The following is a 16301-nucleotide window of genomic DNA, read 5'->3' as shown; positions in this document are numbered from 1 at the left end:
AAATAGGCACAAAGGAGACAAGAGAAGAAGGGGAGAGGATTGGAGGCAAGGTAAATGGGATAATGCAAGACTTCTGACCCAAATGCTGCTAACACTACTAACTTTAAAAAGAGCAGATATTCTTAATCAGAGACGATCTCTTACAAAGCTAATGCATGATGTTTGTACATTGTCTTCTCAGAAGACATAAAGTATTAGACTATGCCAAGGGTTCCCAAACACGAATCCTCAGACAGTGTTGGACTACAATTCCCATCATCCCCACCACAATGGCTAAAAACCATTAATTAATTAATTAATTAATTAATTAATATGCTGCCTGACTCTGAAGGCTCTAGGCGGTTCACAAAAGTAAACACCATAAAGACAAAATAAAACAACCATTAAAACAACCATTTAAAACATTCCAAGATTACTAAAATCCAAGCTAAAATGATGTGTTTTAAAGGCTCGCCACCTTAAGTGGCACAGGGGGGAAATGCTTGACTAACAAGCAGAAGGTTGCCGGTTTGAATCTCTGCTGGTACTATATTGGGCAGCAGTGATATAGGAAGATGCTGAAAGGCATCATCTCATACTGCACAGGAGGAGGCAATGGTAAACCCCTCCTGTATTCTACCAAAGACAACCACAGGGCTCTGGAGTTGCCAGAAGTCGAAATTGACTTGACAGCACACTTTACCTTTACTTTAAAGATGTTATATCATGAATGGCTATAGGGAGCGCATTCAAGAGCCCAGGAGCAACCACAAAAAAGGCCCACTCCCAAGTCGCTGCCAGATAAGCTGGCAGCATCCAGAGACAAAACTCGCTTGATGACCTCAGTGTACAGTGGGGATCATGCAGCCATTGTGGCTAGGATGATGGGTGCTGTAGTTCAGCGGTATCTGGGGGGGGGGGGGGCGCATGGTAGCCATACCTGCTATTCTTTGAGAATCTGATGCAGAATGAGCAGTTGTACTTGCTGTTTTAAGGAAAGTATTTGTTTCCATAATACTCTGCTTTTGTATTTATGAATAAAGAAAATATTAACAAGATATCTAAGATTATATTACCAAGATATTACCAAGCTGTCTAAGATATCTTAGAAAGTTTCCTTTCCTCCAAAGGAAACTAAACTTTGAATAAGCTGCATCGGCTTTACAACTATACAGAACTTTTCACTGTTTGGAAGAAGGGAGTAAATAGCAGGTTTTTTTTAAAAAAAATCCTAATTAAGGAAATAAATGTATTGAAACTAAATATGTAATATATGAACACAAATAACACGGTTTCCTATGACACCAACTAAATGAGGACAGCTGGAGTGGGATACACCAGTCTTTCATGTTACAGTTTCTAAAAGACTGCCAAAATAATACATGTGGCTGCCAGACCTCCATTTTATAGAGATTATTTAGTAATATTATTATTCCTTCCTCTAGCATCTTTAACGTTTTTAGTGCTATACTGGTCTGATTTCATTTATAACATTTTTGGGGTTGGCCTTTTATTTTTGCTCAGATTCACAGAATCTCACCAAGTAAACACAGAATCACAGAGATGGAAGGGATCTTGAGAGCCACTGAAGTGGATATACTGGAAATTATAGGTCATATGTGGTGCATTTTTAATGTGTTTTAACAAATTTATTTTTCTATCCATATACATACCTTCATATCTATTATATTAATTCTCCTGGGTGTGCCTTGGAATGTGCGTCCGGGCACCCAGCTGATTGGCTGGGCGGTGGAGGCGCCTGATTGGCTCAGGCGCACCCAGGAGAATTGGCCTGCCAGCGACCACGGAGGTGAGGCGGTGGCAGCCTGGCCACCGTGGTTGTGGCAGGCCCAGCCACAGAGGCGAGGCAGCAGTGGGCCACTGAAGTAAGGCGTGGCGGGGGGAGCAACCGCTGAGGCGAGGCCCGGCGGCACCTCGGATGTCATGGCAGCACTCTTATCCAGCAGCCTGGGCCCAGCCGGAGACTGGGTGGAGGAGAGGTAGCCAGCCCCCAAGAGCGCAGAGATGCTCTGTGTGGGCGTCGGCTAGTTTTTAAGAAAAGCTTCTAACACAAATATACAGTCTGTCTGTCTGTATGTGTAAGATGTGGGATGTATATTGAAGTGCAGCCAAGGGGCCCACCCCCCAGGACCTGGATCTGCAGAGCTCTCTCTCCTTATGCTCCCTGTCTGACTATAGAGTCATTGGTACCTCATCTTCTGAGCATGCCAGTTAGAAAAACTCTAAATTTTATTACATGAACACCTCTCAAACTAGACTGAGAGCCTTTCTAAAGGTTCAGTTGTAACCAGTTCATTGCTGTTTTCCACGGGCAAAGCTGCTTGTTGTTTAAACAATGTACATCCCTTACCACAGGTTTTCACCATGAATGAGCCCTAAATCTGCTTGCGGGGGGGGAGGGGAGACACCATTTCCCCCAGTATTGACCACACAAGCATATTTTCTGTGTGGATTAGATATCCGCATGTGCACTATTTCAACACGATTCAGCAAGAAGCGGGCAATTACCTTTTCAGGGTGGGGGTGGTGGTGAGGAGGGGAAGGGAGGAGTTACCTCCTCTTCACACACACCTTCCCTCTACTCAGTCATTACTGTTCTGGTTGCAGCCCCACCAAGGTGCTCCCTCCTTTAAAACAAAAAACTTTTTTCTTAAGCGCTCCAGTGCTCCACTGACCATCCGTGTAACCGTTGCCATTGAAGATGGTGAAGCAGCCAAGTGCTTCGTTGCACAACTCAGTTTCACGTCCTTCTCCATCATGGAAACCAACCAAGCAAATGGAGGCAAAACTGGTGGTTGTGGTGTTAGCTGGAGGTACCAGGAAATCAAGGAACTGCAAGATCAACTGTGTAGCTGCCACCACAATCTAGATACATTTAAGTATGTTGCAAAGAAGATGCGTGAGCAGGGTTATCGTTGCACCGCCATCGAGTGCCACTCAAAGACTAAATCCATGAGGCTGGAGTACAAGAAAGTGATCTGCCGCAATTCCAGATCCAGGCATGGCCAAAAGACATGTCAGTTCTACAAAGAACTCGACAGGATTCTTGGTGGTGATGCTAGTGTGAAGCCAAGGCCTGTATCCCGGAGCCTTGCTTTCTAAATAGAGCAACCCCAGAACCAATGCCCAGATTCAGAGGAGATATTTACTCATGACCTGGAAACACTGAATGCTGCCGAGTACCTATCATAAGGAATGCCTGGTAAGTGCATACATTTGCGCTGGCGCTGGGGATCATGTGCCTGCAATGTTCTGTGTCAGAGTACATTACCAACATCTATTTCTCCAGGGTTGTACAATCCCATGGTGCCACAGGAAAATTCTGGTGCAGGTATGGCAAGAACTTTAGGGGGAGACATGGGTCGAAGATGGTAAGATGGTTCGGAAATGGCCGCACTGGGGTGGGTGGCTTTGGGGTGTTGTAAGTGTTTCTGGTGGTGGTTCTTACTGTGGTTGTACAGATGTAATGGGAGCTCCTTGGAAAATGTTTTCCTGCCAAAGCACTCCTTTGGGCCACATAACAGTGCTCAAGATTTGTATTCTTGAAAGTGCAGTACGTGCTGGGAAATACCCAGTTTATTGGTCATTTTACTCTATCCACCCTCCCATTTTTAGAGGCAGGATTAAAGATTTGCAACTTGCGTTAAGGGTGGGAAAGGAAAGCCACCATTTTGTTACAAGCAAGTGGATTCTCCAATATGTGTGCAGAAGTAAAATGGCACCCAAGCTCAACCTTTGTAAGTGTAGGAAAGGAGTATACAATGTTCCTGCACTTCTGGTGGGGGTGGGGGGCAGGATTAAGTAGTTCATTCATTCAGTCCAGAGCAGCCTAATGGAAGGTGCAAACACCACCATTTGGGATTCAGGAAGAGGATTCTCTAATGTGTCTGTAGAAAGAAAATGTCTATAGAACAGATACTTCACACTTCATTTCCAATCCCCACCCCTTTCCCTTGCCTTTAAAGATAGCCTTCATAATGGCGCAGTGGGGCAGTAACTTGCCTAGGGAGCAAGAGGTTGCTGGTTCGAATCCCCGCTGGTGTGATTCTCAGACTATGGGAAACGCCTATATCAGGCAGTAGTGATATAGGAAGATGCTGAAAGGCATAATTTCATACTGCGCAGGCTATGGCAATGGTCAACCCCTCTTATATTCTACCAAAGACAACCACATGGCTCTGTGCTTGCCAGGAGTTGACACCGACTTGGCAGTACAACTTTACTTTACTTTTCATCTTATCTGCTTTTATGCTGTGGTGCAGCCGCTGTTCACCGCTGGAGTGACTTAAGTTCATCGTTTTGAGAAATGATGCTTGCAATACATGGCCCTTAGCCTCTCCATTTACAGGAGTTCTGCAATGAACTGAACTGCTCCTGTTCATTTCTAGATTGTGAGTGCAGTTTGCTCTCTTGTGCTAGTCTACCTGAGTCCTCAAATTCCCATTCATTCAGAGGGTGGAGGTTGTCCCACAAGTGTCTGAGGGCACTTGACGTACATTTACATGGTTCAACAGGGGGTTCTGGGTGAGGAAAGTGCAAATGTCTTTACTAGGTATTCCTTTATCAGGTTCCCTCCTTTGCTGGGTGCATGGCTGAGGAAAGTGCAAAAGGTGAGGGAAGTGCAAAAGTCCTGTTTTTACTGGGTCCTCCTGTTTCCTTTTCCAGATGTGCTAGATCCCAACCTTGTGCTGCCACACTCTCCCCAACGACCTGACAGGCCATGGCACAGGAAAAGAAAAAATGAGGGGAAAGAATGGAAGATCTCTTCTGACAGTGGGTGGAAGTCAGTGTTCAATTGGACCATAGGGCTAAAGAAGCTGAGAAGAGGGCAGCCAGGGCAGAGGAGTGCTGGGCTGCTGTGGAGGAACGGATGGCAAGGGATTGCAGAGGAGGACATGGCTCTTTCATGGGGCTGTGCAGAGGACAGATGCCCTCAAAAACTCCTGTATTTTTGAGGGACCTCTTGCCAGTATCATGGAGCTGAGGCCCGGCAGCTTTCAGATGTGCCTTGCAAAGTGTTGCTTCCAAGCATTACTGCAGCCTTCTCCCACTCCACTTCCACCTAGCAGCCAGCTCAAACTATCACCCCACATAAGGTCATGATTATTCTCTAGATGACATCTTTGACATCTGGATGTCATCTCTGCAGCATGGTCGGAGAGAGAAGCACCCCCACTCAGGAGCAGTATGTCTGCAAAGCTCCCCAATCTCCCCCGGAGCATAGGATGCAGCTGGCAGAAAGGGGAAACCTGTTACCCAGCCACAGGGAACCCAGAACTTTGCATAGGCACAAGGGTAACCCCTTGCATCACTTTTCCTCAACCGCCTAGGGGTGATTGCAAGAAGACTCTGTGTTAGGGCCCAGAATTAGTGCAGGGTGCATTTTCCTCATATTTTATTTATTCCTTCTGCTCATATGGTTGCTGTTTTGTACTAAATTTTCCAAAGCAACTATTGTTGTAAATTGAACTATTTTAAAGTAAAGTTTCATTGCTTTAAAGTTAAAAATTGGTAGCTTCTGTCTGTTTCCCTACGCCATGCTTAGAAGCCTCCCCCGCCCCCCACCTTGAGTGAGATAGAGGTCTGGAAGGCTGTTTTAGTACACACAGCCAGAAAAAAATACAAAAGTCGACTTGGTGGCAGCAGTGAAGCTTAAGATCACCGGGCTGGTTGAAACTGAGATGTGACATGTGGTGGCAGCACAGCCAACAAGTCTCCCTAGTGCTTCAGCCAGGAATTCTGGCAAGAAAAATCTACCCAGAAGGGGAGGGGCACAAAATCAAGAAGCAGCGTTGCTACATCCCTTCAAGAGATGTCAAGGCTCTTGGCACCTAGCTTTCTCAACTGGCCCACAATTGAGGAAACATTTGTAAAGTTGGATTTACAGGAATTGTTTATGTTCAAAAACATAAGTTCAATGTTAAACTTTCTCTTTATATTTCCTTATTTGTTTATTTCTTCATAAACCCTTTTTGTTTACTTTCTGAAACATAAGTACATATTGTACGGCAAAATGAAAACAAAAGCACAGCAATACATTTTATTTCACTTGCTGAGCATGTGGTCTTTACCCTGTAGGCATGGGTCACCTGCTAATTGCAACTGGTGGTGTTTACAGTGGGCAGGGAAGGAAATATGGGTGGCAATCTCATGGACAGATGGAAGATAGGCAGGCATCTTAAACAGAGCTATTTTGGAAATCTGAAAGATTTCTGCACAAAGAAAATGTGCAGAAACCAGAATAAAACCCTGATGTATGTGCAACTCACAATCACATCCGATGGAAAAAAATATGAGAGAACACTGATTCTCCCACCAAAAAACCCCCCTTGTCTAGAAATGTTCTGAAGCTGCAGATTATATGACCAGGCCTGATTAATCAATCTCAGGTGCTAATGATGTTTCCACCGGCACAACCCAGATTCAAAGCAGATGTCAGAGTTGAAAGCTCCTTATTTTATAACTGATTTTATAAGCCACTCTGTCTCCACTTCCCATCCATCCTGGCTGATTATTTAGGAAATAAAGAAAATCTGTTGCTTAAGACAAATTCTTCTAGGCTCAATAATGCTCAGTGGGTAAGTGCTTGCTTTTTCTTGACCCCCAATTACTAAACACTGATAAAAATCAGAAAGTAAGTGGCTGTATTATTTAACAAACGGAAGTTCAGAAACATTGCCTTTCATCAAGGTCAGAGGTTACCATCACTGTCATTAGACAATTTGAAAGTGATCTCTCCTGTGGGATTGCCAGTGCTTTCCCAGAATCACGCTCCAGTACCTCAAGAAATAGTTCTGGAGAAAGTCCTGGTCCTCTCTTTCCCCCCTTTTTTTCTCCACTTTCACAATGCTGCTTCGGTCCGTGCCTGTTCTTGCCCTCCCAACTCTTCGAAATCTTTTGGCCTCAGTAGGCAGAGAGGGGGGCACTTAATAGAGGGGGCCACTTATTGGCACAGTGGGGAAATGACTTGACTAGCAAGCCAAAGGTTGCTGCTTTGAATCCCCACTGGTATGTTTTCCAGACTATGGGAAATACCTATATCAGGCAGCAGCAATATAGGGAGATGCTGAAAGGCATCATCTCATACTGCACAGGAGATGGCAATGGTCAACCCCTCTTGTATTCTACCAAAGACAACCACAGGGCTCTGTGGTCGCCAGGAGTCAACACCGGCTTGAAGGCACACTTTACCTTTCAGGCTGAGGAGGAAGTAAGGGATCAAACTACTGTAGGGCCATGGCAAATAACTGAGATGAAACATTCAGGTTAGGGCAAGAGCTTCTCCTCTTCAAGGTAGCATAGTGCCCCATCCAGGAATAGCAACCATATTTTTATTCACCAGGGGGTCTCCCTGCAGCACTTGCGCAGGGCATACTGGAGCTTCCGGGGGCTACGTGGCCCCCGAGCTCCCCAGTCCCCGCCGGCTCCATCACGGTGCCAGCAATCGTGTGGCCGGCCAATCTGGCCGCCCAGGGCTCCTGCTGCGATTATCTGCGGGGACAGCGGGCTTAACCCGCTCTCCCCACAATAGCAGCAAAACCGGGTCTCACTGATTGTGAGACCCGCCTCAAAATATTGTTTCTCCATAACAGCAAAAAATGTTTAGGTACTGCAGCCATCAAATAAAATGTGAGCATGAGCAGCAAGTAGTGAACGAGCCAGAAAACCAGGCATGAACATCAGAAAATAATGCTCAGAAGTGATGTGAACTTCATTTAGAATGGCTTGTGTATGAGAAAGATGTGTGGGCTCAGTTCAAATCACATTAACAGTTTTCAAAACCATGACTGGGAACACGGGCTTCTTGCCTCCTTTTTCTGGATTGCCTAACCATAGTTTGCCATGACATCCAAATGAAGCAAATTAGCTGAAAGATTTGAGCTGACAAGGATTACTTCGAAAGCATGATTGGTTTGCTAATCGTAAAGTCTATTCACACAAGCAGCCTAACCCAGGCTAGAGAAGCCCAGCCTGGGTTAGGCTGCTTATGCCTGCCTGCCTAACCCCACTTTTAACCCCAGTCATTAGAAAGGGTTAAGGGTGCGAGTACGCCCTTAACCCTGGCATCGGGGTCATGTGAGTGCTTGGGGTGTGTGCAGCCTGAGCACAGAGAGAGTTGGGCGTCTAGAGTGCCTGACTCTTGAGTGACTCCCCCAATGCACCGCATTCATTGCATGGTCCATTGTGGGATATCCAGAGGCCAGGACTCATTTTCCCATGAAGCAGTGCAGATTGTGTGGGTGTATAGTCTGTGTGTCCACCAATACATATGGGTTGTCTGGCCATCCTTAGAGAGCCCTGGCAGGGTGCAGGGCCCAGGGCAAATAAGCCAGTGAGGCGCCCCATTCCAGTTAATTCTAATGGGAGTTAAAAGAGTGGGGCCCTAAGGACAGCCCTGTCTGGGGGGAAGGTAGGTTGGTCCCTGCCTCCCACCCTGCTGCCTACCCTAGCCACCAGGGATTTGTTCATGTGCATAGCCTTACTATCTAAAGAAAATTCCGGTTAGCGCTAGCCATAGTTTGTCTAAGACATCACAGCAAACAGTGCTTAGGCAAACTAGGGAAGGAAGGAAGGAAGGAAGGAAGGAAGGAAGGAAGGAAGGAAGGAAGGAATTACACCAAGAGGGAGAAGGAGCATGCAAGCCTGCAGTACAGTCCCTATTGCTAATGTGGTGTCTATCTATTTATTTCATGCATATATCGCCTTTCTTGCGTGGTGGAACTCAATGCAGCATACAAAAGGCTAGTTCACACAATCATTAATTGGGTAGGGCAAACATCCTATCCAAGTTTGGGAGCTGTGCATGCTCCCATTTTGTGACCATGTGCAGGTAAAAAGCAAGGTAGGAGGCAGGGGAAGTGATAGTGTGTGATGTTCCCACTGGGTAGAAGGGCTTTTCTTCCTTCCTCATTAAACAGCTATGTACAGCTGCTGGGTAGGACAGAGCCCTCCTATCCAGTGAAACCTTGCACACAATCACTTCTGCTGCCTCCTACCTAGTTTTTTTACTCAAATACCATCACAAAATGGGAATGTGCACAGCTGCCGAACTTAGGTGGGACACTTGTCCTACCCAATTAATCATGTGAACTAGACTATTGGGTTCCCATCCGAGACAGTCTCCCATCCAACCACTGGCCAATTCAAGTCCTGCTTAGTTCCAGTGAGGTTCCTGAATCATGACTACACACCTTCTGTCTACACACAGCCTGAGACTATTAATTCTGCACATCACATCTCATTCTATAGCTCAATTGATGAATGGAACACAAAGACAAGTTGTTAGAGACAAGTCAAAAATTGCCACAGAACATGAGAAGATGAGCTGTCTTGGAAATACATGCCATTTTCCTTCCCAGTACTCAAAGGTGCCATTTCAAGGAGACTTTAGTGCTTTGGGTCTATAGCAATTTGTTCTTTGGCTACCTGACAACGTGCTAGGGACATACTGTTTGTATTATTAACAACAAACCATAAGATTTTCTTCAAAAAGTGCTCTAAGCAAGTGCTCTAAGAATTCACACTAACAGTATAGTTAGTATTGTACAGTATTAAGCAGAGCTCAGTATGGGGGCAATAGTTTATTCATCATGACTGCTGCAAACCCATGCATCCTCTTCCCATAAAGCTTCTTTCCAAAACACCTGCTTCCCCACACCATCCACCACCAAGGAATTTTTTTTTCATATTTCTCAGAAACAAATAGCAAACAGAATAAAAGGAAATGAAAATGTGTGTAGCTTTGTATACATTAACAACAGTGCAATCCAATGTTTTAGAAGGGAGCAGAGGCCAACTTTTGCCCACATTTCTTTCTTCTCATTCATTTACCTTATTGTCTTTTCCATTTCTATGCAGCATACCTCTTGCTTCTCTGCACAATTTCAAGTTTCTGCCTCATTTTCAGATTCCATAATCAGGGCTTCCCATCCAGACGTCATCACTTGCATCGTGGCCTGAACAACTGCTTTCCTTTTAAAAGAAAGAGGCATTGTGTTTGTCCTGAATACATGGGTACAATTCCCAAAAGCACTCAAGCCTCTCGTGATGCTTCCGCTGATTTCATCCAGTTTAAGTCAAAGCTACTAATTAGAGTCCTGAATGTGAGAAATTTCATTTTTAATTCCATTTTAAAAGGCTACTTTGCTTAGATTTTTCAGACACTTTGAAACTATTTTCCTTTGCTTATTTTAACTCAGTCTTCAGCTTAATTTTACATTTCATTCATATATGATACCTTTCAGTTTTACATCTTTATATTTGACCTTTAAAAAAAAACCTTTACAGTTGAACACTAAAAGCCATTCCCCCCCCCCAAGTCAAATATAAATAAAATGTTGTGGCCAAACAGTTCACCTGTATTGATTTATTGATTTATTTTATTAGATTTCTATACCGCCCTTCCGATACGGCTTGAATTAACCTGTAGTTAATTCAAATGTGTTTGGATTATGTGTGGGTGTGAAACAATAAGGCTATTCTCACAAGCAGCCAGTAGCAGAGCCAGCCAAGTGGCGGCCTGTGTCTGCCCCACCTGGTGGCCCCGCCAGTCGCGCCCCATGCATGTGACGTCACATGCACGGGGACATGGCTTGGGCTCCAGAGAGCCCTGAGCGAGCTTTCCCCCTCTCATTTCAGGCAGTGTTCGCTGCCTGACAGCATTTATTTCCCTTCCTGTCCCACCAGCAAGGGAGAGGGAAGGGAAATAGATTGTGAGCCCTTTGGGGACAGGGGACCTTCTTATTTATGTATTTATTTTTCTATGTAAATCACTTTGAGAACTTTGGTTGAAGGGCAGTATATAAATAGCAGTAGTAGTAGTAGTAGTAGTAGTAGTAGTAGTAGTGGTAGGGTGAGAGCTTGCTTGGGCTATCCCAAGCCACACCCCGGTGCATGTGACATCACATACAAAGGGGTGTGGCCTGGGCTTGGGATAGCCCGTGCAAACTCTCCCCCTCTCATTTCAGGCAGCATTTGCTGCCTGGAAATTAGAGGGGGAAGACAGAGGCGGGACGTCTGGCAATCGGGCCATGCCCCCATTGTGTGTGACATCGCACGCAATGGGTGGCTCCAGCGGCCCTTTTCATTGGTGGCCTGGGTTCTTTGAACCTGTTCGCTGAATGGTGGCTCCGCCCCTGCAAGCAACCCAACCCAGGCTAGGGTGCCCCATCCTGGGTTGGACTGCTCATGTGCAGCACTGGGATCAAGCCCAGTCCTGGCATACATTGCCTCGGCCGCAAGCCCTTTTTTTAAGCCTGGCCTTTTACCAGGCTTAGAGGGTGCAAGTGTGTCCTCTGCTCCAGGGCCGGGATCATGTGTGTGCTTAACGCAGCCCAAGCACACACAGAGTCCAGTGCCTAGAGCATACGACTCACAGGGGAATCTCCCAATGCACTGCACTTGTTGCACAGTGCATTATGGGTTTCCTAGAGGCTGGGACTCATTTTCCCAGCCTCCAGTGATCCACACTGCCAGGATTGTGTGGGCGTGCAGCGGCATGCTGAAGAAAACAGTGACCATAGTCTGAGGGAAGGTAGGTCTAATCCTAGCCACCAGGAAGATTGACTTTTGGAATGCATGGGTTCCTTCCTTCTGAAAGGCCATTGGAATACAATTAAGCCCAAGTAGGGTTGCCAGCTAGAGACTTTTATAGAGGTGTTGGGATGCCACGTTACCTGGTTGCCTACGTAGCCCTGTGGAGTCTGGCAGAGAGCATGGCATCCCTCCTTCGAGACTTCTGTCTTCCCCCAAAAGGAGTGAGGGTGAGATGGTTCTAGGCCAGTTGGGTCCCAGTGTGGTTGAGGCAAGGCAGGGAGAGCCTCAAGGAACAGCTCCAGTGTGGCTGCAATGTTGGACATGGCAGAAAGCAAGACCACGGAGGGGGCGGGGCTTGGAGTAGGCTTTAAGCCCTGTCAGCTCTGTATAAAGTAAAGTGTGCCGTCAAGTCGATGTCAACTCCTGGTGCCCACAGAGTCCTGTGGTTTTTCTTTGGTAGAATACAGGAGAGGTTTGCCATTGCCTCCTCCCACACAGTATGAGATGATGCCTTTCAGCATCTTCCTATATCGCTGCTGCCCGATATAGATGTTTCCTGTCAGCTCTGTACTAAGCATTTAAAGCCAAGGCAGCTGATGATGAGGGCTGCTCTTGAGCGTGGGAGCTGGCGTTCCCTTGGGACGTTTACACACAGCAGGCTTTACCGCAACTTTACGGAGAGGCTTTACTGCGAACTCGAAGTTGTCCCAAAAAACTGATACAAATAGTGGATTTTTTTTACCCCAGTTATAAATCGGGCTACACTCTAATGCGCAGTGAAAAACCTGAATTGTGTGTGAACTGCTCCCCAATAACTGACAGATACTTTGGGGTAAAGCTGGCTGATATGTGAACACACACCCTCCATTCCAGAGGAGAGGTTAATTAAAGGGCTTTAAAAGCCCTGTGTGAAAAACTTCCTGGAGAGGGAACCGGCTGGATGCAGTGAGTCAGGAGGAGGACTAAAGTGGAGGACTAAAACTCCTCCCCTGGAAATACTCTGAGGCTGCCTTTGGCTGTTCTCACCTTGCAATTCTGGAGTCAAAAAGGGACCAGGAACTCACCTCCTCTCCCCTTGAGTATGACAGAGGTCCTGCAACTATTTTGGAGACCAAACTACCTTTTTTGCATTAGGAGGGACTATTTTGGGGACCTCTATCTCCTTCTCGTTCCTACTGACCATTCATCCCATGGGGAAGCCAGAGGGGAATTTCTGCTTCAGTGGCAGGTTGCAAAGCCTAATGATGCAGGAACAAGGATAGATGGGCCCAGCAGGTACAGCAGTTGCTTCCTTCATGTGGTGGAGATGATGGTGGCGGCAATGAGAAGTAAGAAGTTAGCTAACTAACGTTCCTCAGTTAGCAGTTATCCCTGCTAACTGAGTAAAAAGGCACCTTTTAAAGTGGTGAATCTCTTCTATGTATTATGAGGAGGGCAAATGGCCCTATCCAACCCCAGCACAGCATTCCTCCAGTGGCTGATGCTGATGTTCTCTTGCATTTCTTTTTAGATTGTGAACCCTTTGGGGACAGGGGAGCATCGTATTATTTATTTTTCTTTGAAAACCACTGTAAAACCTTCTGTTGAAAAGTGGTATATAAAGGTTTGTAGTAATAAAGAACAGCAAGTGAGTGAAAGATCATGCATGCACCGCTGTGCCAGCATACAAAGAGGCTGGCTCAATAGCTAGCTGGCTGCCCTGCCTCAAGCCAAGAGGTGAAGTTGCTGGCCTGGTTGGAAAGAGCAGACTGGGTGGCCCATGGGGGAAGAGGACAGCGGTCTCTGTGTGTGGTAAACCTAACCTAGCAAGGAATTTACAGTTAAGAAGCAGGGGCGTTGAGAACTCAGCAACTAGACAGGAGACTGAGCAGACATCCAACTCATCTGGTCATCAGTTTCACACTGATGAGCCGTATTTATTCTCAAATTATCCAAGTTTTATGAAAATATGCATATATAATACCAATAAACATATGCAAATTTTAAGCAAAGTGGAGACTCTTTGGAGACTCTTTGGTAAAAAGCATCTGCTATTTCCACTTTTTTGGGTGATGGATATCGATTTTTTTCACCAACTAGACCTGGCAATCCTAAGCCCAGAGTGATTAGTTGCTTCCATGGTTTTTGGGGACCCGTGGGTGATTTGTCGTTCACACTGTGGTTTCTGAGACCATCTCTACCTGGCCAAACAGAAAAGTATTGCATTTCCAAATGGCCATTGAATTTAATTAGTTAACCCTTCCACCCATCATTTCTAGCTGATTTTTATACAACTGAGGATGGAAATGATGGGTTGGGGAGGCTACTTAATTAATGTATTTTAATTATGTTTGGCCATTCTGTCTGGCCATTTGGAGATAATTCCTAAAAAGCACTGTGTAAGCAAGCAGTCACCCCTGTTTATGTATTCTAGCGGCTATTTAAAAATTCAGTGTGCCATAGTGTGTTCCTATGGCCATTTGGAAGTAAAAAATGCATTCTAATGGCCCTTCTCTATCATTTATGTTTGTATGTCCCCATCTGGACACATTCTTCTATTTGTGCTGACAATTTGCTGTATGTAGTTAGAAATTCCTCCAATATAAAATATGCTGTTTCACATTATTGTATTTGGATAATCTCCACATTGGCAGGGAAAGTAGCTATTTGTGCTGCTATTTGCTGCATATAGATGATGGGACCATCATCTAATGGGGGACTACTATGGGAGTAATATCACTGTAAATAATATTACTTTGTTGCAGTTTACACCATCTGGCATTTTAGATCTATGCCCCTATTATTTCTGTAAAAATGTTAGAACTGAGCATTGGTTGCTCTATAAACTGATCTTTTGAAAAGGCACAAGTGAGGTTGCCAAAAAGCCAGTATTTTGCTGGTCCAACTAGTAGAATTGTGTTCAGTAACCAGTACTGGGAGTTAAAGAGCCAGTAAGCTCAAGATTTTGAACCTCCCTGCAAGACTCTGCTCAGGTTCTACCTTTTAACTACCAGATTTTTTCCTGGCATGGTTTGTTCTTCCCCATTCCCTGCTCTTTTCGTTGTGGTACTGAGAAGTTTGTCCCAGTGGGGATCCTGTAACAGTGTGGGGGGTGGAGTCAGAAAGGGAGCGCCAAGCTGGTTCCATGCACATCTCTAACCTGTATTACCCATGATGGAACATCCATATGCTGATATGACTGCTGCTTTCGTGGATGTTTTTACTGATACTTCTGGCATTGCCATACACTTCAAACATAAAATTCAGATGAAGGCAAATGCAATAACTGTACAACACAAAAAGAGGAATTGTGACCAGATAAGTTGTGTTTCGGGGTAGCACAGATAGCACCCCTCTAGGTGCATGGGACTGTGGGAGCACAGTCTCCATTTTGGATGTCTCGGTTCATGGGCTCATGAACTTTTCACCTACCTGGGTTTAGCAAGATCCACAGCTGGTCGCTCCAAATCCCCAAGGTCCGTGACTAAGCATGCCTCTTACCCCTACCCTCGTTGCAGCGGCAGGGGCAGCAAATCCTTGGCCACCTACGGACAGCAAAAGGCTTAATCCGCCCCTGCTTGGTGACATACTCGGGATACACAATATCTCAGAGTGGCGTACATCCCAAAACAGACTTGGTGAAAGCTATTCAGGAAGCACCAGAACCATACAACAAGGATGCACTTTTGTTATTTTTAGGACTCTGTGAGTATATTACTCTAAATTTGTTAGACAATTTGCCTTAAAGTTGTCTCATTGCGTAACATTTGCCTTAAAGTTGTCTCATTGCGTAAAAAACGTAACATTTAACTGGACATTAATAATGCATAACATTATGCATCGCATAAAGGTAGTTTTCAGACTATAAAATCGACTATTGATGAGAGCCCTGCTCTCACTTTTTTTGACACCAATAGGCATACTATTGTATCCATTGATGTTTCTGAATATGCATTGGGTGCTGAATTGACCCAACAAAAAAGGGACAGGGATGTTACAGTTGCCTTTGCTTCCAGAGTGCATGCTGCATCAGAGAAGATGTACTGTGTCTTTGGAGAGAGGAACTCTAGCATGTTTCTGGGCGGTGAGGCACGTCAGGACCTACTTGTGGGGCAGAAAATTCACATTACGTTCAGACCATAAACCCTGATCTACTTTACTACTTGGGGATTAAGTCAAGCACCCCCATGAATAGATAAATGGATCAGCAGACATGGATTTTGATTTCTATAGTGGAATATCTTCCAGGTCTCTGGAATACAACTGCAGATTGTTCATCTCGACTTCCACTTCCAGGACAAGAGGAGATCCCGGAAGACGAGGATGAAGGAGTAGTAACTGCACAAATAGCTTCATCTACTCATGGAGTGATCACATCATCTGAATGGAAAGCGGCTCTCCGTGCTGATCAAGTGCTTACTGAACTTCTCAGAGTACAGTAATTTACTGGGCTTCTCAGAGGCATCTGGTGGGCCACTGTGTGAAACAAGATCATGAACTAGATAGGCCTTGTGCCTGATCCAGAAATGATGTTCTTTATGTAACTTAAACTTTACATAAGTAATGGATAGCCATGCAAAAAACAAGGTACCTGAACATCTTCAACAATACATATAGTGAGTGAGTTGTCTCTTCTCAATGAGCTGGAGCTTAGGAATGATTGTTTGGTGGTGCCAACCTCCTTACAAGCAAAAGTGATCGATATTGCCCAAAACTGAAGGTCACCTGGTCATGAGCTTGATTAAACGACGAATCAGAAAAAGTTTTTGGTGGCCAAGTATGGACAA

The 16301-nt window shown here is 45.3% G+C and overlaps 1 long non-coding RNA gene across 1 annotated transcript in view; it reads left to right on the top strand.

The window, feature by feature from the left end:
* The first annotated feature begins 1748 nt into the window (after positions 1-1748).
* LOC128340205 (uncharacterized) overlaps positions 1749-16301 on the top strand; it is a 39186-nt gene continuing 24633 nt past the window's right edge. The window contains exons 1-2 of the long non-coding RNA XR_008313519.1: positions 1749-1865; positions 2656-3202. This is a non-coding gene — a long non-coding RNA (uncharacterized LOC128340205). The remainder of the gene's footprint in view (positions 1866-2655; positions 3203-16301) is intronic.

This window comes from Hemicordylus capensis, chromosome 1 (genome assembly GCF_027244095.1).
Source record: "Hemicordylus capensis ecotype Gifberg chromosome 1, rHemCap1.1.pri, whole genome shotgun sequence".
Lineage (NCBI taxonomy): Eukaryota > Metazoa > Chordata > Lepidosauria > Squamata > Cordylidae > Hemicordylus > Hemicordylus capensis.
The sequence above is the reverse complement of the archived record's forward strand: the minus strand, read 5'-3'. Positions and strand labels throughout refer to the sequence as shown.